The sequence below is a fragment of the Dendrobates tinctorius genome, unplaced genomic scaffold (genome assembly GCF_039654945.1).
Source record: "Dendrobates tinctorius isolate UK_male_01 unplaced genomic scaffold, ASM3965494v1 ptg000073l, whole genome shotgun sequence".
Classification (NCBI taxonomy): domain Eukaryota; kingdom Metazoa; phylum Chordata; class Amphibia; order Anura; family Dendrobatidae; genus Dendrobates; species Dendrobates tinctorius.
This window is the reverse complement of record NW_027361741.1, coordinates 11,720,224-11,733,577: the sequence shown is the minus strand read 5'-3', so window position 1 is coordinate 11,733,577 and position 13,354 is coordinate 11,720,224.

Here is a 13,354-nt window from a genome sequence, read left to right as displayed (position 1 = left end):
ATTGCTATGTGTAAAACCCCCTTAAGTAAAAAAGAGACAATTGTGATGCAAAGATTTTGCAGTACTTAATGAGGAGTCCATCCGGGCCGGGAGTGGAAAGGGTTTTAGAAGTTCTGATTATGAATATGATTTCTTTTATAGAAAACGGAGCATTAAGATCTTGTAATTGAGCTTCATTAACCACGGGTAAATTGATTGAGCGTAACATTTTTTTCTATATCTTGAATTTGTGGTTGAGGAACAGACAAATCTTTTTAAATATTATGAAGTTTAGCACAGTAGGCAGCAAAGCAATTAGTAATCTCACTTGAATTTGATATTTTTTCCCCCTGTTGGTCTTCCAATTATTCTATTCTAGATCTAACAGTGAATTTTTTTTTAACTCTATGGGTTAGGAGACATGTTTTTTATGGGTTTTCTCCAAAAGGGAGTTCTGCAATAGGATACCCTTAGTTTTGCCTTCTCTTTTGTTTTCCTATCGATGCCACTTTGAGATACACTTCTCTGACATACGCCTAGTGGGCAGCTCAGAGAGTGTCATCATCAGAGACCTCTTTATTATCATTTATGTCCAAAATTATTGAGTTCTGATATAATTTCTCTATTTTGTTAGGATTTAAGGAGAGGTGAATATAGTCTCCAGGACAATGGCTGAGTGAGAAGGGCAAAATTTTTCATATATTTAGCAATGGAGCATGGTCAGACCATGTGATAGATCCTATTTCTGAGTATGTGTAAAGTGGAAAGAAGTAAGGCAGCTTTATCTACTAAGAAATAATCCATACGCGAGTATGTAGAATGTCTTGGTGGAAAAGTATGTGTAGTCCTTTTCATTTGCGTAATGATATTTTCCAGATGTCATGTAATTCTTTCTCAGCAATTAAATCATTTAATTCCTAATTTCCTGAGGCTGATTTAGATTTACAGTCTAGACTTTTAGATATTGGGATATTAAAATCTCCAGAGATCATTATAGGACCTTCAGCCAAATTTTTTTTTAGTACCTTATTGAAAAATCTGAGATGAGATTTATTCTGAGCATAAATTGCTGCCAACGTCAGTATGACATTTTTTTTATAGAGCAAACAACTATCAAAAATCTACCCTGTGGATCTGATATTGACGTTATCACGTTAAATGCTACCAACTGCTTAACATATATTGCCATTCCATATTTTTTAGCAGAGGCATTAGAGTGTAGAATTATTGGGAAACTTTTGTGGGATAGTCTGTGATTATCTTCAAAAAGATAAACCTTCAAAAAGAACTTGAAGACCTACCTCTTCCGACAAGCCTACAACTTGCAGTAACCACCGATCAACCAAACCGCTGCACGACCAGCTCTACCCTCGCGTACTGTATCCTCTCCCATCCTGTTGTAGATTGTGAGCCCTCGCGGGCAGGGTCCTCTCTCATCCTGTACCAGTCGTGACTTGTATTGTTTAAGATTACTGTACTTGTATGTATTATGTATACCCCTCCTCACATGTAAAGCACCATAGTATAAATGGCGCTATAATAATAATAAATAATAATAAAAATCTTGCACCAGTAAATGAGTCTCCTGAATGCATGCAATATCACATTTAGATTGTAACACCTCCTTCCGAAGTAAAGATCTTTTAAAGAGCGAGTTCAGCCCTCTAACAATAATAGATAATGCTTTGATACCCATGGTGTCTTACTAGAAATATTGTAAGACACAAAAATGTGCTAATGTAACATTTCTTCACTAGGTTCTTGGTGTCTTGGATAGTAAAATGCATATCCTTAGTAGGGATGAAACACAAATATAAAACAAACATATATTGAAAAACATCAAGTCACCATGGGTGACAGGTCCCTGCGATAGTGATATGCTGGGGGTTAACAGCACCATAAGCAAACAACATTTATCATATGAGGAGAAAGCTGCTCAAGCCTTCAAAATATTAGCACATCAACCAACCAATCAAGTGGAAGTCCAGTCTGGGATTATCTTCCTCTCTGGGTCTGGGATTGCTTTATTAACTTGGAAAGAGTCAGGGAGAATGATCCATTGTGTCAACAGGTCTCCAGCATGGGCAGAAGAGGCCCAGGAAAAGGATCTGCCATCCTTATTCACTACCATTTTCACAGGGAACCCCCACTTACAGTGGGGAAAAAGTATTTAGTCAGCCACCAATTGTGCAATTTCTCCCACTTAAAAAGATGAGAGGCCTGCAATTGACATCATAGGTAGACCACAACTATGAGAGTCAAAATGAGAAAACAAATCCAGAAAATCACCTTGTCTGATTTGGCAATATTTATTTAGCAAATTATGGTGGAAGTATTTGGTCACCTAAAAACATGTAAGATTTCTGGCTCTCACAGAGCTGTAACTTCTTCTTTAAGAGGCTCCTCTGTCCTCCACTCATTACTTGTAGTAATGGCACCTCTTTGAACTTGTTATCAGTATAAAAGACACTTGTCCACAACCTCACACAGTCACACTCCAAACTCCACTATGGTGAAGACTAAAGAACTGTTGAAGGGGTCAGAAACGAAAATGTAGCCCTGCACCAGGCTGGGAAGACTGAATCTGCAATAGGCAAGCAGCTTGGTGTGATAAAATCAACTGTGGGAGCAATAATAAGAAATTGGAAAACATACAAGATGACTGATGATCTCCCTCTATCTGGGGCTCCATGCAAGATCTCACCCCGTGGCTTCAAAATGATCACAAGAACGGTGAGGAAAAATCCCAGGACCACAAGGGGGAACCTAGTGAATGACCTGCATAGAGCTGGGACAACCGTAACAAAGGCTATCATCAGTAACACACTACGCTGCCAGGGACTCAGATCCTGCTGTGCCAGACATTTCCCTGCTTAAGCCAGTACATGTCCGGGCCCATCTGAAGTTGGCTAGAGAGCATTGGGATTATCCAGAAGAGTATTGGGAGAATGTCATATGGTCTGGTAGAAACGAAACTTGTCGTGTTTGGAGGAGACAGAATGCTGAGTTGCATCCAAAGAACACTATACCTACTGTGAAGAATGGGGGTGGCAGCATCATGCTTTGGGGCTGTTTCTCTGCAAAGGGACCAGGATGACTAATCCGTGTACATGAAAGAGTGGAATAGGGCCACGTATCGTGAGATTTTGAGTGCAAACCTCCTTCCATCAGCAAGGGCATTGAAGATGAAATGTGGATGGGTGTTTCAGCATGATAATTATCCCAAGCACACCACCAGGGCAAAAAAGGAATGGCTTCGCAAAAAGCATATGAAGGTCCTGGAGTGGCCTAGCCAGTCTCCAGATCTGAACCCCATAGAAAACCTTTAGAGGGAGATCAAAGTCCGTGTTGCCCAGCGACAGGGCCAAAACATCATTGCTCCAGAGATCTACAAGGAGGAATGGGCCAACATACCACCAACAGTGTGCGCCACCCTTGTGAAGACTTACAGAAAACATTTGACCTCTGTCATTGCCAAGAAAGGATATATAACAAAATATTGAGATGAACTTTTGTTAATGACCAAATACTTATTTTCCACAATTTGCAAAATAAATCGTGGCAAATCAGACAAGGTGATTTTCTGGATTTGTTTTCTCATTTTGACTCTCATAGTTGTGGTCTACCTATGATGTCAATTACAGACCTCTCTCATGGGAGAACTTGCACAATTGGTGGCTGACTAAATACTTTTTTCCCCACTGTATAAGTAGAGTTGAGCGAATTAGTTTGGATTCGGTTGCCAAATCTGAATTTACCATATTCGTGCCATATTGGTACCCTATTCATGCCGAATCTATGTTTGATGATTGGTTCCGAATATATTCGGTAATTTCAACTCCCTTTGACTAATGACGTTTGGCTGTGTTCGACGAATATTGCAAATACAATATTCGCTGCTGATCGTATTCGGGACTGAATGCAAACAAATTTACTCAACTCTACTTAAGGAGTATTGGTGTTTCAGAGCACTTTAGTAAACGGCACGAATTCCCGCCTTCTAGCAAGTGTGGCTGCTGACAAATCTGGATAGTAATCCCTTGAAATGGTTTCAGGAGGTCCGCTTTATTCCTCAGCAGGAAGTCTCTTGTTTTAAAGAAATTAAGTGTCATGGTCTGTTTGGAATTTCTGTTACGGTCTTTTTAGGGTTAATCTTACGTGGCCTCTCTTTGGTTTGGGGAAGGCTATAAATAACCGCACTGGTGTTATGCTTTGTCAGTGATATGTCCGTTCCTGGCTGAGTAGCTGACCCGTATACTGTATATCTGTGTATATTGCCTGCTTCTGTACGATTGCTGTGTATAACCTGGTCTGTTTCCTGTTATCTGCTGATTCTATACTTTGTGTTAGTCTTGGTTCTACCCCGGCTATGTCCCTGACTTCCCATCCGCATGTTCCCCTGGTACTACGGTGCTCTCTCTGGCTTCTGACTCCCGGCTTGCTTCTTACCACTATATTCGTGTTACCTGCTTGTTACTGCATTGCCCTGTGGTCTGATCTCGGCTTTACTGATTATTCTCCAGGCTCTGCTTGGTCCCACTATCCCTGCTAGGAGTTCAGGACCTAGCTCCGCCCCCATTCACTCTCCCAGTGGTCACGTGTTGCAGGTCCTGTTCCTCCTGCAGCACACTTCCAGCCGTGTTCACATTCCACTGCAGGAGTCCTTTGGTTTCCCCAGCACGTCTTTGGACACGTGTAGTCTCTGATGATGTATCCGTGGATAGAACTGGGTTTAGACCTTTAGGCTTGGGCACTCTATAACCCTGATCCACCATCAAATCTAGATCCGGCACTTCAAGGACAGATCTGTTGCAAGAGGCTACGAAAAAAGAGGCCTAAACCAGAGTCGGCTATAGATTCCAGAATTCCTCTAATACGGACATTATTTTAGCAGGATCTATCCTCCAGATCCCATATCTTGATTCTCAATTGCTGTATTTCCTTCTGTCTCATGGCATGCATCTATGAGATCATTATGTGATGCTGCATATTCAGCCATCTTAGGTTCTAAATGTCCCGTGCGTTCCCCAAGAATGTTTACCTCCCATTTCAATTCACCCATCGCTGCTTTATAATCAGAAACTCACAGTTATCTCATATATTCCTGCTAAAAATATCAAACCTTTAATAATCAATTAAGCAAAAAAATGAATACTAAAATTAGTAATGCATCATACACAAAAGAATTAACACCACAGGGAAGTGCCTGTCCCTATGCTGACCTGTGAGTCCCTACCTGTCAGCGGAGGTTGGAACCCTTGGACCTGTGCATTGGCCCCCCCAGTCCTTGATGGCTCTGCCTGCTACCCCTATAGGGCCCTATAATGGCAGGGTTGTGACAAGGTGTTAAAAAGGTAGGTGAGAAAGAGGAGAAATGTATGAGTGAAGTCTTCTTGGATTTCTTCCCAGGGGCTCTTCTTAGTTGAGATGTATACTATGATAAATGGTCTCTATCTAGAGATTTATATTCTCCAGCACCCTCATATCTAGACTAATCTCATGTGGTTATGTTTAGATATAAATAAAACCCCCCAAACAGACCAAAAAAAGGGATATTAAGCCGCTATACAATTGGAAAAAATCATTAGATATAATCTCCTCAGTACAAATCCTCTTAAAATACAATATTTCATACAAAGATCACTAATACATATGTGAAAAAATATCCCATGAAAACCCCCCCCCTAAAAAAAGACAAAACTCGGGTGTGGTGCACCACATTGAAAATACAAAAATGTGTATATAGTGTAAACTACAGATTCTAATGTACTTGTCTTGTTGCTCAGTTGTGCAGCAGGGCCTCCCACTTCTCTTTATACTCAGGTTAGAGCCTGTTTGCGCTCTCCTCTGAAGGAAGTAGTACACACCGTTGTAGGAAATCTTCAGTTTCTTGGCAATTTCTCGCATGGAATAGCCTTCATTTCTAAGAACAAGAATAGACTGTCGAGTTTCACATGAAAGTTCTTTTTTTTCTGGCCACTTTGAGAGTTTAATAGAGACAACAAATGTAATGCTCCAGATTCTTAACTAGCTCAAAGGAAGGTCAGGTCTATAGCTTTTCTAATCAGCCAAACTGTTTTCAGCTGTGCTAACATACTTGCACAAGGGTTTTCAAGGGTATTCTAACCATCCATTAGCCTTCTTTAAACAGTTAGCAAACACAAAGTACCATAAGAACACTGGCGTGATGGTTGTTGGAAATGGGCCTTTATACACCTATGAAGATATTGCATTACAAACCAGACGTTTGCAGCTAGAAAAGTCATTTACCACATTAACAATGTATAGAGTGTATTTCTTTTTTTTTTTTTTAAATCAAGTACTTTTATTAAGGCATATATACAAAATGTAGTACACTCTGACCACTCCAGACATACACCAAAATAACAAAGCAGATTAATACATTTTCCTTACCCACTATCCAACCCTTCCTCTCCCTCCCCACATCCCCCCCAACCTCATTCCCATATCCTTCATTGTCAAGCTAATACATCACCTCTTGATAAATTTTAACACAGTTTTACATAGGCTCAGCCGCACAAGTACGATTCCTACTGATGTAATTAACCAGCTACCAACCTAGTCCGCAATAGCTCAGAAGATGCCACACCCGGACACTCCATTCATCCACCCCACACATTTTCAAATTTTGTATGTTGACCTCTCTTGACATATATATTCCTTTCCATTAGGACAATAAAGATTATTTTATTCACAATCTCTTTTCTCGCTGGTGGTTACTGTCTCACACAACATTTACCCCCATCACTTCTTGAATCAGATTGAGCACTTTCACCCAAAAGGGCTGAAGACGAGAACACGACCACATCATGTGTAGAAGATCGTCTCCTTCCTCAGAACACCTTGGACATTTTGAGTCTCTTCTCAATCCTGCCTTCATCATCCGTAGCGGGGTCCTATATACTCTATAGACAAAATATAGCTGTGACACCCTTCTAGCCTCACTCAGAGAAATCTTGGGAATATATTGTAATATGGACTCCCACTGAGACTCTGATAAAGGACCCAAATCTGCTATCCATTTTCCCCTCACCGCTAACGGATGTTTCAGTAAAAAAGTGTCCAACAGGCCCCTATACATCAAGGTAATGAACCCCCTCTAATCTCTCCAAGGTCCTATGAGATTCAACAAACTATCTGACTGCAAAACTACACGTGACACTTCTGTTTATTTAGGGCATGTCTCAGCTGTAGATACTGGAAAAACATCTTCTGGCTCAAAGGAAACTCATTACTGAGCATTTCAAACATCTTAACACCACCATCAAGCAACTGAGACAAGAACCAAATGCCAATACGCCTCCACTGACTAAACCCCCGCAATCTCATGAGCTCCATAATTCTAGGGTCAAACCAAATTGATGCATATCGAGTAAATTCTGTCACCCCCCTCCACTGTTTAATTTTCTGCCAAATTTTCCCCATCATAACTATGGTTTGAAATTTTTCTGGGTTCAGTCTAAATCTACCAGCTTCCAAACTAGCTAACAATGGACCCATCCCCACTATAAATTCACGGACTATTCCAGCTGATGTATTTTGGCTAGTTTCTCCCCAGCCCACCATGTGCTGACATTGAGATGCTATATAATATATCCAAGGGTTAGGGACCGCCAAACCACCCTCATCCTTAGATCTCTGCAGATGTTCTAATTTGATGCGTGCCCGTCCACCCTTCCAAATTAAATCCCTAAACAGAGTATTACTTCTATAGAATTTTCTCTGCGCCAACCACACTGGAGCATTATGCGGTATATAAAGAAGCTGAGGCATAAGTATCATTTTGATCAGATTAACTCTACCTGCCACCGACAAAAAGTTTCTTCCAAGCCCCAATCTTCTGCTGAAATTTTCCAAGCAAAGGAGTCAGGTTGAGCCGCACATAATCCTCTATCTTAGCCGAAACTACAATACCCAAATACTTGAACTCAGAACCCACCCGTAGGGGAATCGCAGGATTCACTGTCAGGGGAGCCGCCACTTCCAAGGGTAGCAACACATACTTATCCCAGTTAATAGATAGTCCCAAGAGAGCCCCAAATTTAGTAATACTATGCATAGCCACCCTCAAAGACTCCTGCGCATCTTCCAGAAATAACAATACATCGTCCGCATACAGGGCTATCTTCTCTTCGTGCCTTCCATATCTATATCCCTTTACACCCCTATCCCCTTGTATCGCCGCCGTTAGAGGCTCTATAGCAATCGCAAACAGCAGAGGAGACAAAGGGCACCTCTGCTGCGTTCCCCTATACAAGGGAAAATCCCCAGACAGAAGGCCGATCACCCATACCCTAGCTCTCGGAGATGCGTATAACAGCTGCACCCAACTTATGAATTTCTTGCCAAAACCCATAACCCTCAAGACCGCCCACAAATACCTCCACTCCACACTATCAAATGCCATAGCAGCGTCCAGACACCCCACTACCCTCCGACCCACATTATCCGCCTTTACCTGCATATTAAAAAATAATAGCCTGAGGTTGTGTGCCGTAGAACTATTGGGCTTATTGATCCCTATGTATTAATACTACTATCACCTTATTTAGGCGGTTAGCCAGCCTCTTAGCCAAAATGTTAACATCTGTCGTCAACAACGAAATTGGACGATAAGAGGCTGGATATGCCGGATCCTTACCCTGTTTCAGCAGGACAACTATTATTGCCTCTCGCATGGACTGTGGCATCTTCTCCTCCACCAAACAAGCACCGTACATCTCCAGCAAAGCAGGAAGAAGCGCCTCTTTATATTTTTGTATACCTCTCCTGGGATCCCGTCCACCCCTGGGGTCTTATCATTAGGCATAGAGGCCAGGGCGGCATCAAGTTCCTCCAAATTAAATGGCTCCTAAAGAAGCCCCCGGTCATTCGCTTTGAGTCTGGGGATCTGCAACTCTGCCAAATAACTTCCATCTCCTCCTCTGTTTGCCACACCTTTGATTTATAAAGATCTGAATAATACTCAGTCATCACCTCAACACTGCCCCGCTACAGGTATGTTCACACCCATCCTTTCCCCTCAGAACAGCTATATGTGTGGAATCTCTCTGTGCTGCCACTATCCTAGAAAGGACATGGCCTGCCCTGTCCCCCTCCTCAAAGTATTTAATATTTTGAAACATTCTCTTGCATTCCACCGCTTTCATTGCCATCTGACCCACTCTAGTCTGCGCCTCCTTCCACCTACCCTGTGCCTCCGGGGACTGATCATTGATTAGTGCCTCCTCTAATTCTCTAATCAGCATCTAATCCTTCCTGCCAGTTTTTGCCTTTACCCGGGATACCTCTTTAATGCAAAGCCCTCTAAAATAAGCCTTCATAGCTTCCCACACCACCAAAACCGTTGCCGTCCCAGCATTAGTTTTAAAATATTCTTTAATATTGCCCTCTATATATCCGTCCAGGTCAATAAGTTGTAGCCAGAACAGGTTCAACCTCCACATGCATCTCCTAGCAGGCGCAGATCCAACTCCCTCAAGTGTCACACTCATGGGAGAATGATCCGATATTGTTTTAACCATGTATGTTACTTCCACAACAAGGCCCAACATCTGAGTGTTGCCCAACGCCAGGTCAATCCTCGACAAAGATGCAAAGGAGGATGAGAAAGAGGAATACTTATACACACCAGGATGGGAAATCCTCCATAAATCATACAGACCAGTTTCCTTCAGGACCGCTCCAAATGTTGTACAGTTACTGTAATGTATATTTCTCTGTGTTTAGTTCTTCCTCCAATCAGCAAATTTCCCTGTTGTTGCTAGGTAGAATTAGACTGTTCACATGTTCAGGTTTTAAATATATTAGATAGGGACTGCTTCAATAGGGGTTACCTTGACGTGGTGGAGCAGCTTGGCATCCTTTTTTAGCAAAAAAACGTATCGACTAAATACCCTGTATTTGTTGTCATCTTTTTATCAGCATTTGCTGACTACTATTATATGTCTTACTGTATTTTTGCACATTTTTCATTCTGTGCTTTGTTTGTGTTTCAATCAGTGGGTGGTGTGAACATTGTCCTACAGACTTGTTCACATTTGTGCATTTCACATGTGTTTTTAATCCAGTTTTTTGTCGTGCTTATGCATGATTTGAGAGACCCCACCCCTCTCTTGTGTGACATGCACAAAAGGAGCTGTCTCACGCCACGAGCCCATACAGGTAAGCGCCTGTCTTAAGGCCCCTTTACATTTAGCGATGCACCAGCGATCCGACCAGCGATCCGACTCAGTCAGGATCGCTGGTGCATTGCTAAATGATCGCTAGTGAGCTGTCACACAGGCAGACCTCACAGCGATGCAGCAGCGACGCAGCGCACGATACTCACCTTTCACACACAGCGATCCTGACGTCCTCCCGCCCGCCTCCAAGCGTCACTCGTCGGCGCCAGCAGGAAGCGCCCGACGACAAATGGAGCCGGACATTCTCGCGCGATCAGCGATGGACAGCGGGGGAGCCGATCGGAGGTAAGTATCACACATAGCGATATCGCTAGCAATATCGCTAAAACGTCACAAAATCGGTGACGTTATAGCGATATCGCTATGTGTAAAACCCCCTTTAATCCTGCTCATTTAGACACTGTTCACATGTTCAGGTTTTAAATATATTAGATAGGGACTGCTTCAATAGGGGTTACATTGACGTGGTGGAGCAGCTTGGCATACTTTTTTTGCAAAAAAACATATCGACTAAATACCCTGTATTTGTTGTCATCTTTTTATCAGCACTTGCTGACTACTATTATGTCTTACTGCAAGGTATTTTTGCACATTTTTCATTCTGTGCTTTGTGTTTCAATCAGTGGGTGGTGTGAATATTGTCCTACAGACTTGTTCACATTTGTACATTTCACATGTGTTTTTAATCCAGTTTTTTTCGTGCTTATGCATGATTTGAGAGACCCCACCCCTCTCTTGTGTGACATGCACAAAAGGAGCTGTCTCACGCCACGAGCCCATACAGGTAAGCACCTGTCTTAATCCTGCTCATTTAGACACTGTTCACATGTTCAGGTTTTAAATATATTAGATAGGGACTGCTTCAATAGGGGTTACCTTGATGTGGTGGAGCAGCTTGGCATACATTTTTTTGCAAAAAAAGTATCGACTAAATACCCTGTGTTTGTTGTCATCTTTTTATCAGCACTTGCTGACTACTATTATATGTCTTACTGCAAGGTATTTTTGCACATTTTTCATTCTGTGCTTTGTTTGTGTTCAGAACAGTTCACAGCCTGTAATCAAGAGAAAGGATCCATCTATAAACTATTGAGGTGTAGTTTACATAGACTTATATCATTCTGTGTTCTCTCAGCTCAGTCTAGTTGCAACTTTGTTTTGGTCTCCTTGACAACCAGGAGCAGAACAGCCCCCACCCTTCACACCTGCCACTATGTCCCAGACCAAAAGAACCCTTTCACTGCCAGTCCTGCAGCAGCAAGAAATGGAAACAGAACTTCTCACAGTTCGCAGTGAAATATCCAAAAGATCAATCTATCCTACAAGGAAAGCTATAGAGAACCTAGAATCCACCAAAAGTGAATTGCTCCATCACACAACTTCCCTATGGAAAAGAGTACTAGACCAAGCTACTGTCTTAACTGTGCCCAGCTCTCACGAATTACCACCAGAGGGAGCCCTTGAACAATGGTACTCTGCATACCAGTCTTATAAAGACACTTGTAAAAAATACATCTCCACGCTGCTGAAATTAAATACACAAGATTCAATAAAGGAATGTCAGGACTTCCAACAGCTCAATGCCGAACGAGATAGCACCGTGCATGACATCGTGAACAAAACAGAAGCAAAAATTACACAAATGTCAGAAGTGACATCACACAGATCCAGGTCTGCTAGGAGCTCAAAGCACTCAATCAAGTCAAGCTCAATAAGGTAATCAACCCTCAGTGAGCAGCTCATAAGAGCGTGTGCCGAAGCAGAATCTACGAAAGTGCAAGCCATTTTCGCCCAAAAGAAAGCAGAGGTGGAAACTGAATCTGCACGCAAGAAAGCAGAGATGGAAGCTGAATCTGCACGCAAGAAGGCAGAGATGGAAGCTGAATCTGCATGCGAGAAGGCGGAAAGAGAAGCGCTGCAGAAGGAATACGAACATGCAGCAGCTGGGGCAAAGCTAAAGGTCTTCAAGCAGGCTCTAGGTGGGAGCCAAGGAGGCAGCCTCAATTCATGTGAATTCAACATGGAGGACCCACTTAAGCGCACAAGAGACTACGTGCTAAGCCAAGCCAGCGAACCTCTGACCACCATCAACATTCCCGTCAGTACTGATCCCTCTCTAAGGCATCAAGATGTCAATCTGCTTGCAGCTCTCAGCTTTCAAGGTCAGTCCAATGTACCACAAACATTCAAACCCGAACCTCCTTCATGCGTCAATACACAGCCTGACCCTACACCTCAGCAAACACCATTCGCTAAAGTCTACATGAAACCTAACATGCAGCCAAGGCACTATGCTCCCGACAACTGTGTGGTTCCAGCCCCGCATACAACAGAGATCATATGCCACAAACCGGTTGCTGGTCTAAATGCCTACGCCACTCCGAATCTTCCCATGTTCTTGAACCAAGAAGTTACGACCCATGCTAATAGCATCACTCAGCCAGAAAATATTTCTCCAAAGTCAGAAAGAACAGACATGGCCGATTTTGCGAGGCTCATGATACGCCGAGAACTCACCAACACCGGTCTCACAAGGTTTGACGACCAGCCTGAGAATTACAGAGGTTGGAAATGTACCTTTAAAGCCGCAATTACTGACCTTGGCATCACTGCTGCTGAAGAGCTGGATCTGCTAATCAGGTGGCTCGGACCTCAATCCACGGAGCGGGTCAAAAGGCTCCGATTCGTCCACATCAGTAAATCAGCAGCTGGTCTCATGGCTGCATGGGAAAGACCAGAACATAGCTTCGGCAGTCCTGACGCCATAGAGAATGCACTGTTTAAGCGTCTACAGGATTTTCCCAAAATATCTGGCAATGACAGTTCAAAGTTCCTAGAGCTCAGTGACCTACTCCTAGAGCTCCAGTTAGCCAAGGCAGACACGCACCTACCTGGTCTCAGCTACCTGGATACTGCTTGGGGCGTTAACGCAATAGTTTCTAAGCTGCCATACAATATACAAGAGAAGTGGGCCACTATTGGATCAAAGTACAAAAGAGCCAATCAAGTCTCTTTTCCTCCATTTTCCTTCTGTGACTTCATCAAGGAAATTGCAGAGTGCAAAACTGACCCCAGCTTCTGCTATGAAGAACCTAGTGGCTTTGCACCATTTCCTAAGTACAAGAGTTCATGCTCTCATGACAGCAACCGCAGTGGTTTGGTGTCTGCAA